This window comes from Triturus cristatus, chromosome 3_2, assembly GCF_964204655.1.
Source record: "Triturus cristatus chromosome 3_2, aTriCri1.1, whole genome shotgun sequence".
NCBI lineage: Eukaryota > Metazoa > Chordata > Amphibia > Caudata > Salamandridae > Triturus > Triturus cristatus.
In genome coordinates this window covers 1,075,570,421-1,075,591,086 of record NC_140584.1, presented here as the reverse complement: position 1 = coordinate 1,075,591,086, position 20,666 = coordinate 1,075,570,421, and the positions used below count along the sequence as shown (strand labels likewise).

Genomic DNA, 20,666 nt, shown 5'->3' with positions numbered 1-20,666 from the left:
TAAAGCAAAATGTATCAAAAGATAGAAAACGTCAAACATAAATCACAGTTTGTGGTATGTCTGGGACCTACGCTCAATTTCAGACCAACCACTAAGAAGCAGAGGTCGATTACAATAAGCTGATCACTACAGTCATAGGTTTTACTTTTGGATTTAGTCTGTAAAATGGAAGTCACAATCTTTCAGTGGGGTTAGGTCCACGTTTGTGGCCTCAAAGTTAGATATGATGTTGTGGAGTTCCTGCTGAAGCCCTGAAAGAGACAGTTCCACAATTACAGAGGATTGGTAGAAGTTGGTATTTGTCCACAAGAGTAGAAAAACAGAGGATTGATCCATCTGAAACAACACTCACAAGTACTGTATTAGGAAAGGAAACTATATATGTTTAAAAATATTTATTTCAATAGTCTTATCCTGTTGCTTAGTACAGGAGTAATAACTACTCAGAATATAATTAAAACAGCACTAATGCATGTTACTAGCAGTGAGAATAATATGAACATTTCTAACATGATTGGAATGACTCTAGCAGCATAATACCCTAAAGACAAATGTAATGTGCTACACTATGAAAGCATAGAGTAGGTAACTTGCCTCTAGAGTTTCTTGGAAGTCAGAGCATTTTATACAATTTCACAGGAGATCAGCTGTGGTTAACATAGTTTAGCTGAGAGAGAGTATTCCCTCGGAAGGAAAACACACATCAGCTGGGTTCAGCTCCTCTCCTCTCTGGATCAGCTCTCAGCATATGAATGAATGCTGCTCCAGTCTGGCAGGACCTCTTGCTATAACCTGGGGCGAGGATCTCTCTGAATTAGTTTTCAATTCATGGGGTTAGTATAGGGATGACCGCTGACTTTTGCCCTACATTAGGGGACTTTCCATTAATCCGAGACATAACAGGTATGAACCACCATTATGAAAATACAACAACAATGACTACAGATTTATTTTACACACACATTATTGGTCCTTGAAATGCAGATATCTTGAAGCTTGTAGTAGACCTCTGTTGCCTTATGCGTTAGCAAAGTCATTGTTAGGGTGAATTGATACTTTCACAAGTTTTGAGAAAGATAATGACATGCTTCATGTGGGCCAAAAGCAAAGAGGCTCACTTAGGGAGACAGCCTTTACCACGCGGTCCCAACTATGCAGTTCTTTTACAAAACGAGCAGACAACATTGGCAATACAACAAACCTGACTAAGTGAAAGGGGTAACCGCCCGTGAACCAAGGCCCTGAAGTGTAGCAACGGCTAAATAATTGCTTGTAGAGCGTGTGGAGGTACTGTGATTTGCTGGGGCATGTGGGGATTGTATGAGGCAGCTCCCATTATGGTGTCACATTAGTGGGAGTGGAGTCCCATCTTGGTGCTGATGCGACCTCCGCCTCTTCCTATGTGATTGCAGTGGATGTAGCTGACTTCTGTAATTCAATCACCATGGCCCCCCAATCTGTAGCGAGAGGGAACTTGCAACGTCCCAGTAAGTCCTCCCTCTGCAGAGCCATGCCCTCTGCCTGGGCCCAATTGAACACAGAGTTGCACCAGGCCGATGTATTGGTCATCGCTGGAGCTTTCCATCTTTTGGTGATCAGGCGTTTCACCGTGATTAAGCCCAGGTCTAAGAATTGTGTGGTAGCATTGTGTTTCTGCTCCTCTTGAAGAGATACAATATACACACCTCCCAGTGAAAGGGAACTACATGCCTGGTGCAGTGGGACAAGGTGGCTTCCACGTCTATCCAGTATTCCCCCAGGGCAGGGCAATGCCAGGGCATATGTAGGAGGTCTGTGTTGGGCAGACAACACCTGGGACATTCAGAGTCATCCTGATGGAAGAACTTATTTTTCTGGGCAGGGGAGAGGTACACGTGATGGAGAATAAAATATTGAATCTGCTGGAACGGCTGGTTGCGAGGGACACTTGTAGAACTTTCTAGTATAGCCATCCATTCCTTTTCCGATAGAGCATGACCTAGGTCTTCCTCCCAGTGTTGCCTCAGGGGGTCAGTGATATCGCAGTGTGCTGGTGGAGTGAGGAGGCGAACCAGCGTATCAAGTGTCCCCCTGTGCCCATTACATGTAGATATTGCATTAAGTGGTGTGTGGGAGGTTCTGTTGCTAAATTACCCCATCTAGCTGAAAGTGAGATTATGAGTGCATGGTGCATTAGGAATTGCTCCGGAGGCAGACCGTCCTCTGAGATAAGGTTTGACTAGGGGATTAGGGTGCCGTCTCTAAAAAGGTTTCCTGTGTCATGAATGTTCACAGCTTCCCAACCACCCTTTGGTGATCATAGAAGAGGGATAGCAGGGGTGTACGGTGTGGTAGCGCGAGTGATGCATAAGCTTCTGCGATAGCTGTTGAATACTATGGAGAGCAACAAGGAGTCCGCTTTCCTGGGCTTAGCACATGGGTGAAATATTTTAAGCAAGTCATGAAGGGCCAAAAGAGGTTGCAGCGTGGCGGTGTCTGGTAGGTGTTGTGATGCTAGCCATCTGGCTATCCTTTGCAGCTGAGCTGCTAAGTAGTTGTGCTCAAAATTAGGCATTGCCAATCCGCCTTGTCTCGCCGGAAGGTATAACTTCCTGATGGAGACTCTGTGCCTAGATGTGCCCCAAAGAAAATCCCTAACCTTTGCTCCCAGTTTATTAAAATAGGAGGGAGGAATGTAGAGAGGCAGGGTAGCGAAATAGTAAAGTAGACGCGGGAGAACCACCATCTTTGCAAGGGCCACCCTACCCGAAATAGACAGCATATCATCTGTGAGTAAATAGAGGAAGTGGCTCTAGTGATGTTTCTGTCAAAGAGGTCAGTTTTAGTTCGGTATATGTGGATACCCAAGTATCGGAATGTACCTGTACACCAGGATACTGGTACCCCCCAACCCCCAATGTACACCCCCGGTCTGGAGTGGACAACAAGAAGAGAATTGACTTTGCTGCATTAACTTTAAGCGCTGATATTGTTGTGAATTGCGACAGTGTTGAGTCTAGAGAGTGGGTGATAGCATGTGGTTGCCCTTATTCCTACTTTATGTGTAGACTGGGGTCTAGAAATCAATTTTGGGGGGTTGTTATTTCTGTGTAGAAGTTGATCTTTCATCAGCACTTAGAAATGGGTAAAGTTCAAAGTAAAATTAAAAATGTTTAAAAACAATTTGTCAATTTAAAAGTTCTACTTTTAAGAATTTCGTTTTTATGGAAAAGTTCTCAGCTTACCCAGATAAACGTTAGCACCTATAATGGCTATTGTGAATCAGTAACATTGCTTAACTTAGGTCACAGAAAGTTAAGTGCATTCTCAAAAAGTCGTATATCAAATTGAATTAATAAACATGGTACAATTTTCAAGAGGGGCTTTACTACAGAGTTATGAAAACACAGAACACACACAGTGCTCCTTTCACTACACATACTAACCATTTCATGAAAAGAGTGTATGTGAGAAGCCAATAGCAAAGAAAAATATCTGGGTGGATAGTTCAGATGGACTTGTGAGTATGTGTGTTCCCGAATGTTGTGGAACTTCTAACCTCTCTTAACATCATATTTAGATTCTGTCTACAGTTACATATACAATTTTCTTGTGGAAAACTAGGGTGCTAAGAAAATCTTATTATTTCAACAAACTAATGCCAGAGTTTACAATATTTCAGCCTATAGGGCTATAGAGAATGTGTGCAATGCAAAAGAAACAGTAAGTACTAATGAAATAAAGTGGTCCCAAGGGTCAAATGGCTTTACATTGAAATACTCTAATAAAAAGAGGAAATAAACATATCACACAACTAAGGGCCTGATTACAAGTTTGGCGGTCTTACCGCCGTCCCGCCACTGCAGCGGGACCAGGTTTTCTGCTGAGCTGTTGGCCTTCCCGCCTGCTGCATTACATGTTTCCCGCAGGGCTGATGGTATCACAGTGGTGGAGTAATAACGGCGGTACATTTTTTTTTAATGAATCTTTTTATTACGAAAACAAAGATCAAAGCAATACAAACAAAGAATAATAAAGAATAATAAAGTGTGGTGCAGTGCATTCTCTATCATTTTCATCAATCACATTACAGAAATACAGCAATTGTCACAACGGTCCTTGGGGTTAACAATGCAGCCACATGTTATGTACATTACATCGTAAGCAACACATTACTCGGCTTCCTGGTCAGCTGAAAGTGGGGGATCATCGCTGAATGGTGTACAGATCATCACCCTGCTCACATTCCATTGACCCCAGATTCTCATCCATTTTTGTGGGCAGCCTCTGCCTTCATATATGACCCTCTCCGCTTGCATGCACCAGTCCATATCAGACTCCCGGTCCCTAAACCGTGGCTTAGCCACCCCCTTCCATGTCCTTGCTATGTTCCGCTTCGCCACCATACAGTCCAGGGATACCCACATTCTCTCGGCTCTTGACAAGTCGGTGGCCTCCCAAATTTTAAGGAGACATAAGCGGGGTGAATTCTCCAAAGCTTTATGGCAAACAGATGACATCGCTGCTGTGACCTTTCCCCAGTATGTCTGAAGAACCGGGCAGCCCCACCACTGGTGTAGATAGGTGCCAGGTTGACCACACTCTCTGGGACAGGCTGAGGAGCCCAAGATACCCATTTAACAAGTACCAAGCTGGTGTAGTAGGCTCTATGCAATAATTAAGTTGGATACATTTGAAAACAGGATCTAATCGCCGCCTCGCGGGGGGATGCCAGGGTTTTCTGCCAATCATCATCGCTAATGTCCCCAACGTCATCCACCCATTTTCCACAAGACTTCCCCAGAGTGTCCGGTGTGTTGTTTAGTGTTTTACGATATGTCAACGAAATGGCTTTTTCTTGGAGGTAATCATCTAGCCATCTGTCCTCTAGGGGCGAGGAGACCGGTAGGTCTGTATCTTTGGGTATAGCACTTTGTAATGCACTGCGATCTTGAAGGCATCTAAATGTTTCTCTGCTGTGTAGTTGATAATCCCATTGGAGATCACTGAACGGGATCACCTTGCCTTCCGCCCATAAATCGCCCACCCTCGTGAGACCTATCAAGTCACATTTGAAAAATCCGGGTCATGTCGATAACATTCCCGACTAGCCTGAATTGAGCAATGGGGTGACTTACGTGATTTTATCCTTCCACCCCACGGCGGCGATTTGAGTGTGCCATAGAGTAATTGTGGTAGAGGTAGGAGTGTATTTTGGTACATGCTTCCTCCCTTCATACAATGCCCTTGGATAATTGCCAGGGAGCATATTGTGTCTGTCCTTCCTATAAGCAGGATCTGTCCCTGATCGATGCACCCAATGATTGAGAACTATTAGTTGAGAGGCCCAATAATAACTTTTAATTGCTGGCAGGGCTATACCACCATCATACCAACTTTTTGTGTGTTTGGCCAAGGCTATTCGAGGGGTACCATTATTCCAAAGCAAAGTGCGTACCTCTGACTCAATGGCGTTAAAGTGTTGTGGTGGGACCAAATAGGGTGTATTCTGTAGGGCAGATGGTTTTTTGTCCATGCATTAGGTCCCCTAGCACACCAATTTATGTAATTCATTTATAAAGCCAGGGTGACTGCCGTTATTTGATGTGTAATTGGACCTTGTCTTCAATATTTCCTTTTGTAAATACATGTACAGTATCAGTTCACCTTGTTGTATAATACACAGATCCTGTCACTTTGTCACTTCACTCACTCTGTCACTATAATCACACCCACATGCGCCGCTTTTTTAAATTGAATCATCAGACAGCCTTTTCCCTCTCATGACGTGTAATTCTTTTTTTTTTTTTTTTTTTTTTTTTTTTTTGAAACCGTTTATTACAATCTCAAATAGTTACAAGTATGGGCCTACAACCGTCTGGCCGGCCGCTAGAGTAGCAGTAGCATATGACATACATACAGAAAAATCTCTTGGCGGTGCAAAAAGGGTAAATCAGGAGATATCAGTAGTGCAGGCCACATAACTCCAAACCAACAATACGGTTTCCTTTTGTCAAAACACAACAACACAAAAACAACCACACCCGCAAGGCAACCCGCAATCCCAAGTGACAGCACGCGCTCCTTAAGTGGGGAACCCCAACCAATCGCCAAACTCTGAAGAGGGGAATGAGAACAGATCAGGGACTGGGGAACCACGTGCCCATGGCTGGGGGAGGGGGTCGGCTAGGGGGACGGAGCTGGTGAAGCAGCCGGCAGCAGCGGCGGCTCGCAAATACCCCCGCGATAGGCGTTCCAGGGGCCCCAGATTTTCACCCACGCCCCAGGCTTACCCCTCGCAACATACACCACCTTTTCACGAAACATACACCAATCCATGTGTTCTTTCCAGGCCGACACCGCCGGAGGCCTCTGGGATCCCCACAATTGAGCAATGTCACGCTTAGCGATCATGTATCCCAGAGTCACCCACCGCGTCTGCGGAACCGAGTAATCAGTTGGCTCCCACACATTCAGCAAGCATCTCCTCGCTTCAGGCAACAGCACGACACGCGTAACCACTCGCAGGACCTCATGCACACCACGCCAGAATCGCTCCACCTTTGGGCATTCCCACAGAATATGCAAGAAAGTTGCCAAAGCACCACAGCCACGCTTACACAGTCCATCCTCAGCTAGGCCCATACGTAGAAGCCTTGGCCCCGTCACATAGACCCGGTGGAGGATCTTAAGCTGGACGAAGCGAAGGCGAGCCGGGATGGCCACCTCCTTCGGAGAAGCCACCGCGGACATCCAGTCCTCGTCGTCCAACTCCAGCCCATCGGCAACCCAGGCCTCGCGGAGGCCAGTCAGCAGGCCCGATCGGTCGTTAATCAGTTTTTTGTATATAAGGGAGATCGTGCTGTCTGGGACATGGCCATCCAGCACTCTGTCCTCCAGGGGGGAAGACTCCGGAATGGACGCGACATCCGGGAAGACGGAGCCCAGCGCGTGGCGGACTGGTAAGTACCGGAAGTACTCACTGCCTTGCAACTGAAACTCCGTCTGCAGCATCTCGAAAGTTTTGAATCCCCCCCTCGTCCAGAGATCTCCCACTGTGCTGATGCCGATCGTGTCCCATTTCTCGAAGCCCTTCGAGGTCCACAAGGAGCCCAACCTCGCCGATGCATATAGCGGTGACGCCCGGGTCAAACGGTCCTTCCACCCCATAGCTGCGTTAGCCGCGTGCCATACACGCACCATGACATGCGTCGGTCCCGTCAGGCGAGGGTCCGGCGCGCCAGAGTAAAGCGCCCGATTGTAGTCGCCACCGGGCAGGAGCATCTTGTCCATTTCAAATGCCGGGTTCAGGGCGGGCCCGTAAAGGCCATGATTAATCGCAGCTAGCTGGGAGGCCCAGTAATACCGTTTAATATCCGGGAGGGCAACCCCCCCATCGTACCACGGGAGCGTCAATTTAGCCAAGGCGATACGTGGCCTCCCGTCCCAGAACAGGCGACGCTGCAAACTCTCCACCTCTCGGAAGTAGCGCGCCGGAACCAAATCCATAGTGTTCTGGAGAGCGTACAGAAAGCGCGGCAACGACATCATTTTAAACAAGGCCGCTCGGCCAAGCGGCGAAAGCGGCAGACGCCGCCAACGCACCACGTCCTCTTTCAAGCGCTGGAGGGGGGGCAGCAAATTCCGCTCGTAGCGGGCCTCCGGGTCCAGAGTAATATATATACCCAGGTACCGAAACCCCTGGGAGGCGATCTGGATCGGACAGTCCCGTGGTAGGACCGGAGCCTCCCCGGCAAGCCCATATACACAGGATTTCGCCCAGTTGATGACGAGGCCTGAGTTGCGACCGAATGAGCGCAAAACATCAACTAGGACGATCAGTGATTTACGCGGGGAGGCGAGATATAGAAGGATATCATCAGCGTAGAGGGACACACGGTCCTCATGCTCGGGGGTCCAACGGAGACCACGGATGGAAGGGTGCCACCGCAGCCACTCCGCCAGGGGCTCCAGGGCCAGTGCAAACAGGAGAGGCGACAGGGGGCAGCCCTGTCGCGTACCCCGTCCCAGTGCGAATGGGGCCGAAACTCGTCCATTCACCACCACCTGCGCCAATGGGCCGGAATACAACAATTTGACCAAGCTGATGAAGCCCGGTCCGAAGCCAAACTTCGCCAGCATCTCCCAAATGTATGGCCACTCAAGCGTATCAAACGCCATGGTGGCATCCAAGGACGCCAAGATGGCCGGTTCCCGCACGAACGGGACACGCGCGAGCACCCCGTGCAAGCGTCGCAGATTAAGGGCCGTGTTACGATGGGGTATGAAGCCGGACTGGTCTTGGTGGACCAAGTCGCCCACCACGCCGACCAGCCGGTTGGCCAGCACCTTGGCGAGGATTTTGGGCTCCGCATTCAAGAGCGAGATAGGCCTATAAGATGTGACCCGCTCACGGGGTCTCCCCTCCTTGTGGATCACCACGATCGTGGCCAGACGCTGGTCCGGTGGAAGGGAACCCCGCGAGCAGGCCGCCAGGAACATCGCGCGCAGGTGGGGCGCCAGCACATCCGGTCGCAGCTTGTACAGCTCGATAGGAATGCCATTGGGGCCCATGGCCTTGCCAGATGCGACCGAGCGGATAGCAAGGGCAATTTCGTCCGAGGTGGGAGGAGCGTCCAGCGAATCCCTGTCCTCCACCGAAAGGGAGGGCAGCGCGATGTCCCGAAGCAGGGCATGGGAATCCTCCTCCGAGCAGGGAGAAACCGGGGAATATACCTCGCGGAAATAATCCGCGAAGCAGGAGACAATGGCGTCCGGCTCGGTGACACATACACCATCCATCCTCTCGATCAACGGAACCACACGACTCGCTCTCTCCTTTTTATCCAACCACGCTATCAATTTACCAGCCTTATCACCCACATCAGACAGTCGCCCCTGTTGCTCTCTACTGAGGCCCCTGGCCGCCTCCGTGACGAGGGCCCTATAGGCCGCCTGCTTGAGGTGTAAAACATGCAATGTGGCATCCGTCACCCCGCTCCCCAGGGCACCCTCTAGTTCAGTAATTTCGGCCTCTACCCGGGTTACCTCCTCCCGCTCGCGCCTCCCGGCATGGGAGATAAAGGAGAGGGCCTCCCCCCTAAGAACTACCTTAAAAGCCTCCCAAAGGGAGATGGCAGAAGGGACAGACCCCACATTCTCCTCAAAGTACCGCTGCAAGGATTTGATCAATTCGGCTCGAATAGTGGGGTCGCGCAGGTACCAGGCATTAATTGGGGCCACCCTGCCCTCCCCCCTCGGGAAGACATCCAGATGCAGCAGTAGTGGGGAGTGATCTGAAATACCCCGCGCCAAATGGCGCACCTCTCCCACCCTCCCAGCATAGGCCGCAGGAACAAGGATATAATCAAGCCGCGAGAGGCTACCATGGGCACCCGAGTGGAAGGTGTATTGCAGCTGAGCGGGATGCTTTAGTCGCCAGCAATCTACCAATCCTAGTGTATCTAAGAGGCCGGACAGCCACGCCTGTGCCCGGGGGAGGTCCCTGGGGGGATGACGATCCATAGCCCCTGAAGCCACCGCATTAAAGTCCCCCCCAACTACCAGAAGCCCATCCGGGAGGTCAAGGAGGAGGCGCCCCAGGTCCGCAAACGTGGTAGATTGCAACCCCGGCGGAACGTACACTGATACAAAAACGACCACTCTGCCCTCCATTCTACCCACCAAGCCAGTGTAACGTCCCCTCTCATCATGGCGCACCTCATCAATCTCCAATGGGAGCGAGTTCTTAATCATGATGCCCACCCCCCGCGAGCCCGAGGTGAAGCCCGAATGGGCCACCAAGCGATAGCCTCTCCGATTCATGGCATGAAAGGAATTACCTATAAGGTGTGTCTCCTGCAGGAAGACCACATCCGGTGAAATTCGTTTGAGATACTGCAGGACCACACCACGCTTAATCCTATCCCCCAGTCCATTAACGTTCCATGATAACACAGTCAGGTCCCTACCCCCCATCATACATGAAAGCCATCAATCGTCCCCCAAAGAGCATCTCAAAAACAACAATAAAGTAAAGGGTTCGCCTTGCGGTGCAAAGAAACAACACTCCACCCCCACCCACCCATCCCAACAGAACTCCCCCCTCCCTGCACCCCTGCATGAGCCCAGACAGCCCCCCCAAAGTGCAGTGTGCCTGTCGCCCCATAGATGAAAAACTAACTAGTCCCCCAGAGGAGGAGGGAAAGCCCCCAACGGACCCCGTACGACCTCCATAGGAGGGGAACATACACGATCAGTGAATGGTAACCAAAATGTTGTCCAGAGCAAGGCCTACTATTCACCCCTCAGTTCTGATCCGGTGCGCCCTACCCGCCAACCGCACCCCCCCCACCCCCCCGGCCCCGATCCCCAGGCAGAGTATCCAACCAGTCCCCAGCCGCCTCGGGACGGTCAAAAAAATGCGTGCGACCATCCACCTCCACCCTCAGCTTAGCTGGAAAAAGCATTGAGTACTTAAGGTTCATGTCCCGTAGGCGACGTTTAACTCCGAGAAAACTCAGTCTCTGCTTTTGGACCGTCGGAGTAAAGTCAGGGTAGAAATTCACGTCCATATTATCAAGCTTGACCGGTCCCTGTAGCCTGGAAGTCTGCAAGATAGCGTCTCTGTCCCGAAAGTTAAAAATCCGGGCAATGAGAGGCCGCGGCGGAGCTCCGACCTTAGGTCTTCCTCCGGGGACCCTGTGAGCACGTTCCACCGCAAAAAGTTTACTCAGCCCCCGGGGCTGGAGATGGGTGAGGATCAGGTCTTCCACAAACAAATCTGCCGCCTCCTCCTCCCGTCCCTCCGGCACCCCAACAATACGAACGTTGTTCCTCCGGGCCCGACCCTCGGCGTCCTCCAATCGACGGTCCATCATGGCGCTCGCCTGGCCAAGCCGGTGCACCTCCTTTTGAAGGGCCGCCACGTCTGTAGTGAGACTTAAGGTGGTGTGGGCCAGGGAATCGACCCGGTCATTTGTTTTAGACAAGTCGGCTCTCACTAGGCCCACCTCCACCAGGGCCGCGTCTATCTTCTGCGCCAGAGTATCAAAGCGCTGGTCCACCGAGGCCTTCATTTCGGCAATGGCGCCCATGACGTCCCGGAGGGTCAGATCCGCGGGCTGAGCAGACGCCTCAGCCGGGCCCGCGGGGGATGTACGCTGTGCCTCTGGGGATCCCTTCTGGAGGGTGTAGCGGTCCATACTGTTTGACTGATGTGCCGGGCCGCGGCGGGTCGATTTCACCTTGGCCCGGTCGCCATCTTGCTTTGTGGACATGTCGCACTCCCAAAGTCGTGCCAATCTCCTCGAAAGGGCCGATAAACCAGTTCACGGGTTCCGGGGGGGTGGTTGACCACTGCACCGCAGGACAACTCACAGCCGGCGGGTCAGCCGGGCACAGGGGCAAGGCCACACCACCGCACCCCGCTCCGCAACCCTACCTCGCTTGAGGGCAAGGAGGGCGCAAAAGCGAAAGTGAAAGCGCGGGGTACGCGAGTCGCCCAGCCCTGCCCGCCGTTGTTGTTCGCTTTGTCCCCGGATCGCCCCACAACTCCAATCCGGGGGGCCGGCGCGGAGAGGGCCGCAATCTTCGATCGGTGCTCCCACCAGTGTCCGGGGTCCGATTCGAAAACGGAAAACGGGTGCCGCCTCAGCTCGGGTACACAGACACAGTCCCCTCGTCAAAGACAGGATATAATCAGGATTAATTCAGGAGGTCGCGGAGGTCCTCGGGAGCTTCGCACCTACGCGGCCATCTTGGTTGCGCGCTATGACGTGTAATTCTTGACCTTATTTAAGGAGTTTGTAAATATAAAGTAAAATATTATTTGCTTTATGAATGAGACAAATTTGTCCTTTTGTTTGTGTTCCAGTTGTTCATGTATATTTAATCACCTTTTTCTCATTAAATATTTAATACTACAAAAATTCATTTGACCTGACAGAACCCATTGTTGCTTGTATTATCATTTTGTAGAGGGCGGCTCTGCCCAATAAGATGAGAGGTACTGTCTTCCAGTGTTGCACGTCAGCATGGAAACTGTTGGGTTCACTGTAACGTACATTCCCAAGTACATTAGGCCGTCTGTAACTATCTTGGCCTTGCAGCCCATAGGGAGTTCCAGTCGTTCTCCGCTCAGAACATAAACCAGGGATTTATTCCAGTTGATGGTATAGCCAGAATATTTCTGGAATAGGGCGCATATATGTAGACACGGTGAATAGAAAAATGGGGCCTAGCCAGATAAAGCAGAATATCGTCAGCAAAGAGGGAAATCTTGTCCATCCAGTCAACCGACCAATTGAGGCCTCTGATGAGGGGGTCCCCCCTGATCCATATCACCAGGGGCTCCAGAGCCAAGGCAAAAAGCAAGGGGGACAGGGGGCAGCCCTGCCTCTTTCTCTTCTGTAATGCAAACGTTGTTGATCGTTTTCCATTGACCGTGATTCGGGCCAGCGGCTTCGAGTAAAGAAGTCGCACCCAGGATAAGAACCTGTCTCCTAATCCGTAGCTCTCGAGTGCGGCAAATAAGAAGGGCCATTCGATCATGTCGAATGCCATCCTGGAGTCCAAAGACACAATTACCGAGTCTTCCTGAATTGTAACTGCTCTACCCAGGACCCGGTAAAGGCGATGAAGGTTCAGAGCAGTGTTTTTAGTTGGCATAAAACCGGATTCATCCGGGTGGATCATTTATTATGGAGAAACGGGGAGAGACGGCGTGCCAAGATTTTGGCCAGAATCGTAACTTCTGGGTCTAGAAGGGAAATAGGCCTGTAAGGAGCAGCATTGGTCTGGGGGTTTACCCTTTTTGTCTATAACAACAATATTGGCCAATCTCTGCGTTTTGGGCAAAACACCCCTTTGTACACTTTACATATACATTCGTATGAGGCAATCGTGGAAGCATTCAATTTGTAAAGTTCAATCGGAAGGCCACTAGGGCCCATGGCTTTTCCGGACTGCAATGCGCCAATCGCCTAGGACACGATGACTGGAAACGAGCAGTATTCCTATACTGCCCACACTGGTTATGTATCCCAGCCAGTCAGGCATCTGTTTTAGACCAGCACCAATGACTGAACCAATAATAGAAGTAGAAAGGTGCTGTAATGATGAGACTGCATGATTACCTGTAAGTTATTTCACATAGCTGTAATTTATGTTTTAAAGTAATTTTTTATGACCTTAAGGTATTCCATGTGCAGCAGTGACATCATACAAGGGCACAATCACCCCGGCACTATTTTAGGGCGCATGGTGGTGTTCCTGCCAGAAAAAGGTCAGCGGAAAGGCGTCATAAATTGGCTGGCGGAAAGCTTGGTGGGACCGCCTTTATGGGCCGCCCCTGCTGTCACCGCTGCAGTTGCAGAAATGTTGATGGTGATCTGAATGTGCTGTTCCAGCTGACATCGTAATTGGGCAGTAGGATTCCATGGAAGCGGGTGGTCAGACCACCAAAAAGCAACAGCAGTTCACTTACCGGCGAAGTTGTAATCAGGCCCTAAGTTATGCCAAATGTTGCAGTTTTCTCAAGATTATGCTAATGTAAAGGTAGGCCTTCAAATGTAAACATGCTTTTGAATGTGAATATAAAATTTAGGATAATGAACTATCAGAAAGAGATGTGCTATCAAGAGCCAGTGCTGATGTCCAATGCAATAATGGCTCACCATTAAAATCTGACACCAAAGTGTTTTGGAATTTATTGGATGAGAGAATTATTCACAGTTCCAGGTTTTGCCCTACAAATGGTACATCATACCTGGCAATTACCAGATGGGATAAACATTGCACCACTTATTATGGTGATCCCTGCACAAACAGGTATTTGAACATGGTGGGTAATTTAATGGTTGTAATCAGGACCTTATTACAAACAAAAAAGCACTATTGAGTAAATACTAGACTTAACACAAATCAACTCTGACAAAGACTTCCACAATTATGGTCACAATCCCCAGAGGTGTAGTAGCTTCAGGGTGGGTGTTTGGGGTGTTACACCCCCCTAATAAACGTATTTTGTGTTTAAATAGTTGGATACAGGTGCTTTCAGTTGGGTATGGTGAGATATCTGATGGGTGTCACCAGGAATTTTTACACACACAGACAAAAAAGTACAGAGACACTCACCGTCTCTCTTTGTAAAGACTTTAAAAATGTTGGTTATTTAAAATATATATATGTTTTCTCTCATTTATACCAAGCCACATTCCTCTTCCTTTCCACTGACCCTAAGCCCCTCTTGTGCACCCCACTTGTTGTATAACGTATTTTAACATTACAATGTAGCATGATTGCTGGACAATCTGAAGCTCACACCCCACCAGTTTTACTGACCAAGCTACGCCCATGCCAATCCACTTCCTTCCACAGGAATGAACACGTGCAAGACAGTAGGTCGTTCTTTTTCCTGAGAATCTGGGAGTTCTCAAAGAGGTTGCAACTCTGATTTATTTTCCTCCTGAGATCGCCAGGGTTGTTATTAATGAAGCACTCGTGCATAATGAAGAGCAAACTGAGCTTAATCCCATCCTTGAAACAATGGACTCTTTAGACTCTTGCATGCTGTCCAATATTGGGTCTATGGCTATTCTTTTTGCTATTGATAAATCAAAAGCATTTGCATAGATGAGCCCTATCAGGACAAGCGGAAGGCTTTTACAAATAAGAATTTTACTTTAGCCAGATGGAAAAATACATTCTTGCTAACACACATCACATGAGCTTACACAGAGCGAAATTTTCAATTTCTTTAGCATGTTACTTTTTTTGGGGCCAAGGGTTTTTTGTTAATTCTCAATAGGCTGCCGAAGATCTCCATATCCTCCAGACTTGCCCTGATATTATGTTTAATTGCCTTATCTAGAGCTAATTTTAAATTTTACAAAGAAAACCGAAATCAAAATTGTGTTAATATAAAGTTCCATCCTTGTGGAACAGCATCTGAGTATGATTAGTTATGTCTGTATGTTGGGCTTACCCCAGAACATATTTAATAGACAAATAGGGCATAGGAATCTTCCAAGGTATGTGCTGCACTATCTCAATCTTCACCATACTTAATTTGCATATTATACTACCTTTGTAGCTAAGGTTGGAGAGCACAGGACCATTGGAGGTGAGAGTATTTGAAGAAAAGATTTTATTTGCTAGGTGTGGTGTTTCAACAAATGCTTTATTTGACAAACATATGAAACTGCATTTAAAAAGTATGGAGAAGTTCACCCGACAGAAGATATAAACAATTCTCATGTCCATCTGCACTGAAATGTGGCTCAACATTTGACAAAACAAGAACTGGAAAAATGGACTCAACATCCATATGTAGATCAAACTACAGCTAATGACCCTTTACTCCTGCACTGTGAGAGGGTGTCGAGCAACCTGACACAAATTGGACTGCTTCATACCTTCGTCGGGAGCACAGATCAAATTCGAACTCAAAAAATGGGAACACCCTGCAACGAGAATGACACAAAGGAAAGAGAGAGAAGAGAAAAACAAGTGCAACTTCACTAATATGGTGTGACTCTGAAGCCGAGGAGCATAGTCTCACTCATGACAGTTCTCAATGTTTTTCTTGACTTATAACAGGATCATGAAGGAAGGATGTATGTCCAAAATCACACCAGTTTCATTACTGTGCACGTGTGGCTTCTAAATGTCTATTCTGGCCATGCTTCGTCTATGAGTTTATCTGTAGGGTGGGGCGGATTTAAGGAGTTTGATTTAAAAAGACACCTCTGCTCAGACCAATCAGAACAAAAAGATTAGTTTTTTGCTGAGAAACTGTGCATAACTACATCTTCTGTATGTGCTCTGGTTTATAGATGGGAACTCCAGATCAGAGAGAGGCAGCAGTAGGAACTATGGCAACAGTGGTTGGAGGAACCAATGAAGGAGAGAATGGAAAACCAACATTGGTACCATGAGGGTAAGAGTAAAATAACAGCAGATACAACTTGAGGGCTATGATAAGCAGAAAGGGGTATAGACGGCCTGTGTGGAAGGTGGTGATGGGCAGATAGTTTGGGAGACGCGTCAATGGAAAAAAGCCTTGCGAAAACGGGGAGCTACAAAGCACGGATAGACTGATGGAGGATGTAGCTTGACAAGGTGTCCATATATATGAAAAGTGGGAGTAAAATGGCTAAACACAAAACAGAACCGCTGAAACAACATGTCAACCAAAGAACATTCTGTAAAGAGGGTGAAAGGGTGGTGGAGGGCTGCAGAATAGATGCTGGGGCCTGTGAAACAAAACTCTAAACATTATACTACAAAACAAGTCATCAAAGCAAATGAGAAAAAAATAGAAGGAAAGCGTCAGGAGGGCAAAATAGACTTGCTTGGACTGTGAGAAATACAATTCAGGAGTGGCATCATGGCCACATCGTCTTTACTATGTCGAGGAAGTAGGCCCACTGGAGGTAGCTGAAGTGGTGTAAGTCGGTGATCTCAGGGCTTAGCATCAGATTGTGCTAGTTAAGCTGTGCTGCCCTGAACTAATAGTGCTCTCTTTTATTATTGTGAATACCTAGTGAGGTTGCAGTTACTCCCTTGTAGCATTTATGTTACATTATTTAGCTTGAGCCAGTAATATGATCGAGATATACTTTTTTTGCATTCTGTAAATATAGCTGTCATTCTAAATATCAGGCAGTGGGATGGATTTTTTATATAGCAGTGATGTTGCACTAGATCTGTTCTAAAGCATGGATCCATTCAAAAAACTATCTATGATTTTATATTATGTGAAAAACCTTCAGCGTGGCAAGGAAGAGTATTTACACTTAACCGTTTCAGTCCAATCAATACAACAAGTGAATTGGCAGTTGTGGCACCACTACACCACACAGGCCTAGCACTTATTTTGCAAATAAAAGGGTCTGAATGCCATCAAACCCACATTTACACAAAAGTATTAAATCAATAGAGAGAAGTCTACTCCAATGTTCAATAATATTCCATCCTTTCTGAACAGATATCCAACAAAAATAATTTTGTAGTGATGATCAGTTTTATAAATGGGGGTATCTGGTGGCAGAGGTATGCACCTTTGTCCAAGTAGGAACCCTTCCTTATAGTCAGGATAAGGGAGTTACACACTTTAGATAACTCCTGCTCACCCTCTTGGTACCTTAGCATGAGCAGATAGGCTTATCCCAAAAGCAATGTGTGCAGTATTTGCACCCAGACACACATTAACACAGTGAAAACACTACAAATGTACATCACAACAGTTTAGAAAAATAAAGAATCTTTATCTAAACCAAACAAGACGAAAATGACAAACATCCAACATACACAGTTCAAAATATGACTTTTAAAAGGTCTCAATCCATTCTGTCCATATACATCTATGAATGTGTGATTTAACACAAGGTACCTTTAGGTGCATCAAAATTCACAAGGCCAAACAGCAGCAGGGAGGGAAAGCGTAAAAAACCAGAGTGATGCATCAGTTTCTGAGTCCTTGGGGAGGTGATGCAACAGTTCTGCAGGAAAAGAAATGCGTTGTATCCGGACTGTAGAGGGAAGTGATACTTCGATTCCAAGACGTTCTGGTCTGCGGGTGATGTGTAGGGAAACTTGAAGCACAGGTGCGATGCGTGGAAATCCAGGACGATGCGGCGGTGGCAAACAGGTGCTGCGTTGATTTCTTCAGCCGCGATCCCACGACGTGTCGATTCTTTCAGCTGCATAGCAGGGCCTGCGTTGGAGTCGGTGTGGTGATATTGGACTACGGAGGTCGATGCACTGGACTCAGTGTGCAGTGGATTGTTCAGCCGCTGACAGGCGCTGCATCGATTCTTTGGCCGCACAGCCACGGTGCATGGAAATTCTTCATGCACGGCAGTGCAGCATCCGAAAAACAGGTGCTGGTAGAACGATGCTTCAATTTTCTTGGCTTCTTCAATCTTTTTCAGCCTCCAGCAATAGGAACAACCTCTGGAGGCCCAGACCTGGAACAGGCACCTCCTGTCATGTCAGAACTCCCAGCAGTGGAATTCAGCGAAGCTGGGTGAAGTCTTGGTGCCCCTCAGACTTCAGAACAGGAGGCAAGCACACACAAGCCCTTGGAGATTCTTCAAAGATAGGTTCACAGCAAAGTTCAAGTCTTTGTACTCTCCTTGGCAGAAGCAGCAACTGCAGGCCAACCCAGCAAAGCAACACACTTCAATAGCGCAGTCTCCTCCTCACAGCTCTTCTTCCATGGCAGAGGTTCCTCTTGATTCCAGAAGTTATATAAAGTTCTGGGGATTTAGAACTAATATTTATACCCATTTTCTCTTTGTTGTTTTTATTGCAAGGGTTAATGAGCTCAGTAAAAACCGGTTCTTTCCTCCCTGGTGTACTGCTTCACTACAGGAGATGGAGACAGCATTGTGCAGAGCAGACACAGCCTATTTAGGTGCTAGAGAAAACTCCTCCCACCACTCTAAATGCAGAAAGGTCTATTCCGCCTGGCTATGAGTCACCCAGGAAAAGCAAGGCACACATCAACCCTCCTTGTGACTGTCTAGAGGGAATGCACATCCCCAGCTCCCATAACTCCAAAACCAGACAGTGAATACACAAACAGGCAGAGACACACAAGATGGTTAAACAAGAAAATGCCCATTTTCTAAAAGTGCCATTTTCAAACACACAATTTAGAAACAACCTACACTAAAATTGTGTTATTAAATTCTGAGTTCAGAGAGCCTAAACTCCAAATTTCTAGCTTTTCCCAATTGAGTGTAAAATGTTACAATGTAGCCCCAATGATAGCCTATGAGAGAGCTAGTCCTTGCAATACTGAAAAACAAAATATACAGTATTTCACTATCAGGACATGCTTTTGCAATTTGTGCAGCTTGTATCAATAATCAATAAACACATCGATGGCCCAGCCAATCCATTTTGTCTCTGTCATGGGACTACATCAAAGCAATTATTAATGTTGAAATGTCACGGATAGAATGATGTTCCAAAAATTCATAAATTTTCCAAGTAATTCGGCCGTATTCGGCTGTTCTGCATCCTCGCTCATTAAACCGGTAGCAACGTAACAGTTTCATCTGCAAATGTAAATGACTGATCCAGATACATAGAAAGAGGGCCCATGAAGATTTATGCTTGACGATGGAATTCATACCTGAGGAAAATGTTCCAGGTGGCCTGGTATTCCATAGTCAAAGGTATGCGAAATTAGTAGGTACTAGGATATTCCCAAAGGTAGGGTTAGGTGGCCATTAGGTATGTTAGAAACACCAACAGAGCAAAAACATTTTGCGTATTCACAAACATTACAAATGTCCTTCCCACCTTACATTTACACTCAGAAATGGAGTTGGTCTCTGTCTCGGGTGGTGAAGTAACCCAATCACCCCCAAGTTTCAGAAGTTGGGGTGTAGAAAATGAATAGTGCATTTAATGTGCAATTGCTCATGGCCACCCTGTCATCCGTTTCTGCCACTGTACTAGAACATGAGGTGATTCCGTGCCTACGAGACAGGCAATTCACTATATTTATATATTATTTTTGTTTAAATCCTAGTCACCCGCTAGGTATTGTCTGTCTTTTGAAACACATCACTCCCTGTTTTGTCTGTCTGCCTTGGTAACCAGATTTTGCTTTCCACGCCCATAGGTAGGTGCATAATTTATGTGTTCATTTTCAACCTTTATTGTGTCGTATTTTTTAATACCTGGGCGGTACCATGTTACTCCTTGGTATATTCACACACATTGAGACCGAAGAGCTCCTGACAAATTGGTAATTTGATCTTCTCCAAGGTAATGACTCATGGACCATGCTGTCATGAGGATGTCACCAGACTCAGAGTAATGAAGATTTCCAGAGAGTAATTGTGACGTTTCCTCTCACCATAAACCTGTGTGTTGTGACCAACAACGACTCAGCTGCAGGCTTAGCTTTAAAGGGAAACAGGCATGCACCTAGATACAGAGTAAGGCTGCAAGACACTTGGGCTAGTAGACTTCCTCAGTTCCCATGAATTGGTTCCTGTGGATGGGGATGGCTTGATGGAGCTTAGGCGAGGGGATTTATCATCACGGTCTACTTTCCACCCTGCGTTGCACTCGTAGAGAGACCATTGATAATCGGTGTGCTGTCAATTCAATGTCCACATGTGTTGCGTTTCGGATTTGCCGTGCCCACAGCCAATTACCTCCGTCAGCTGCCAATAGAGTACTTAAAGACAGCCAGCCACATCCAGCGCACAGATAACTGGATGTCTTCCTCGCCTTCAGCAGCCCCTTAATCCTGCAAGCTGTGACCTGACAGCTGGACATGTCTTAAGCATTTGTCCTGCTTCTCGTTCACTAATAACCATTGGGGGAAACAGCAGGGGCCCCCACCTGCTGACCCGCGGAGTGGCAGACTGGTCAGCGCCGAAGATAAAGCTACCTTCCCCTTTCCAGCGCAGATCGTTATCACATGCAAACAGGCGAAGTGCGACCCCCCACTCCAGGGACTTGAGCGAAGCAGGCAAATGACAAAGCTCATCCAATCCCCTGACATGTTAACAAACACCGAGGCGCTGGTACCCTGCTTCCAATCACTCATTTAGATGAAGCGCGTGCATAACTCAGCTTTAATGAGATTCTGAATGGGTGGAACACCGAGGAAGCATCAACAGCCCATCTTTGCAATTAGACTGCACAGCTAGTGT

The 20,666-nt window shown here is 47.6% G+C and overlaps 1 protein-coding gene and 1 long non-coding RNA gene across 7 annotated transcripts in view; one reads left to right on the top strand and one right to left on the bottom strand.

Moving 5' to 3' along the window:
• The window catches only part of AUTS2 (activator of transcription and developmental regulator AUTS2), a 2,674,869-nt gene that overhangs the window by 341,108 nt on the left and 2,313,095 nt on the right, over positions 1 to 20,666 (bottom strand). The window lies entirely within an intron of this gene.
• Positions 15,814 to 20,666, top strand: part of LOC146859144 (uncharacterized) — a 51,859-nt gene continuing 47,006 nt past the window's right edge. Inside the window, exon 1 of the long non-coding RNA XR_014979741.1 lies at positions 15,814 to 15,919. This is a non-coding gene — a long non-coding RNA (uncharacterized LOC146859144). The remainder of the gene's footprint in view (positions 15,920 to 20,666) is intronic.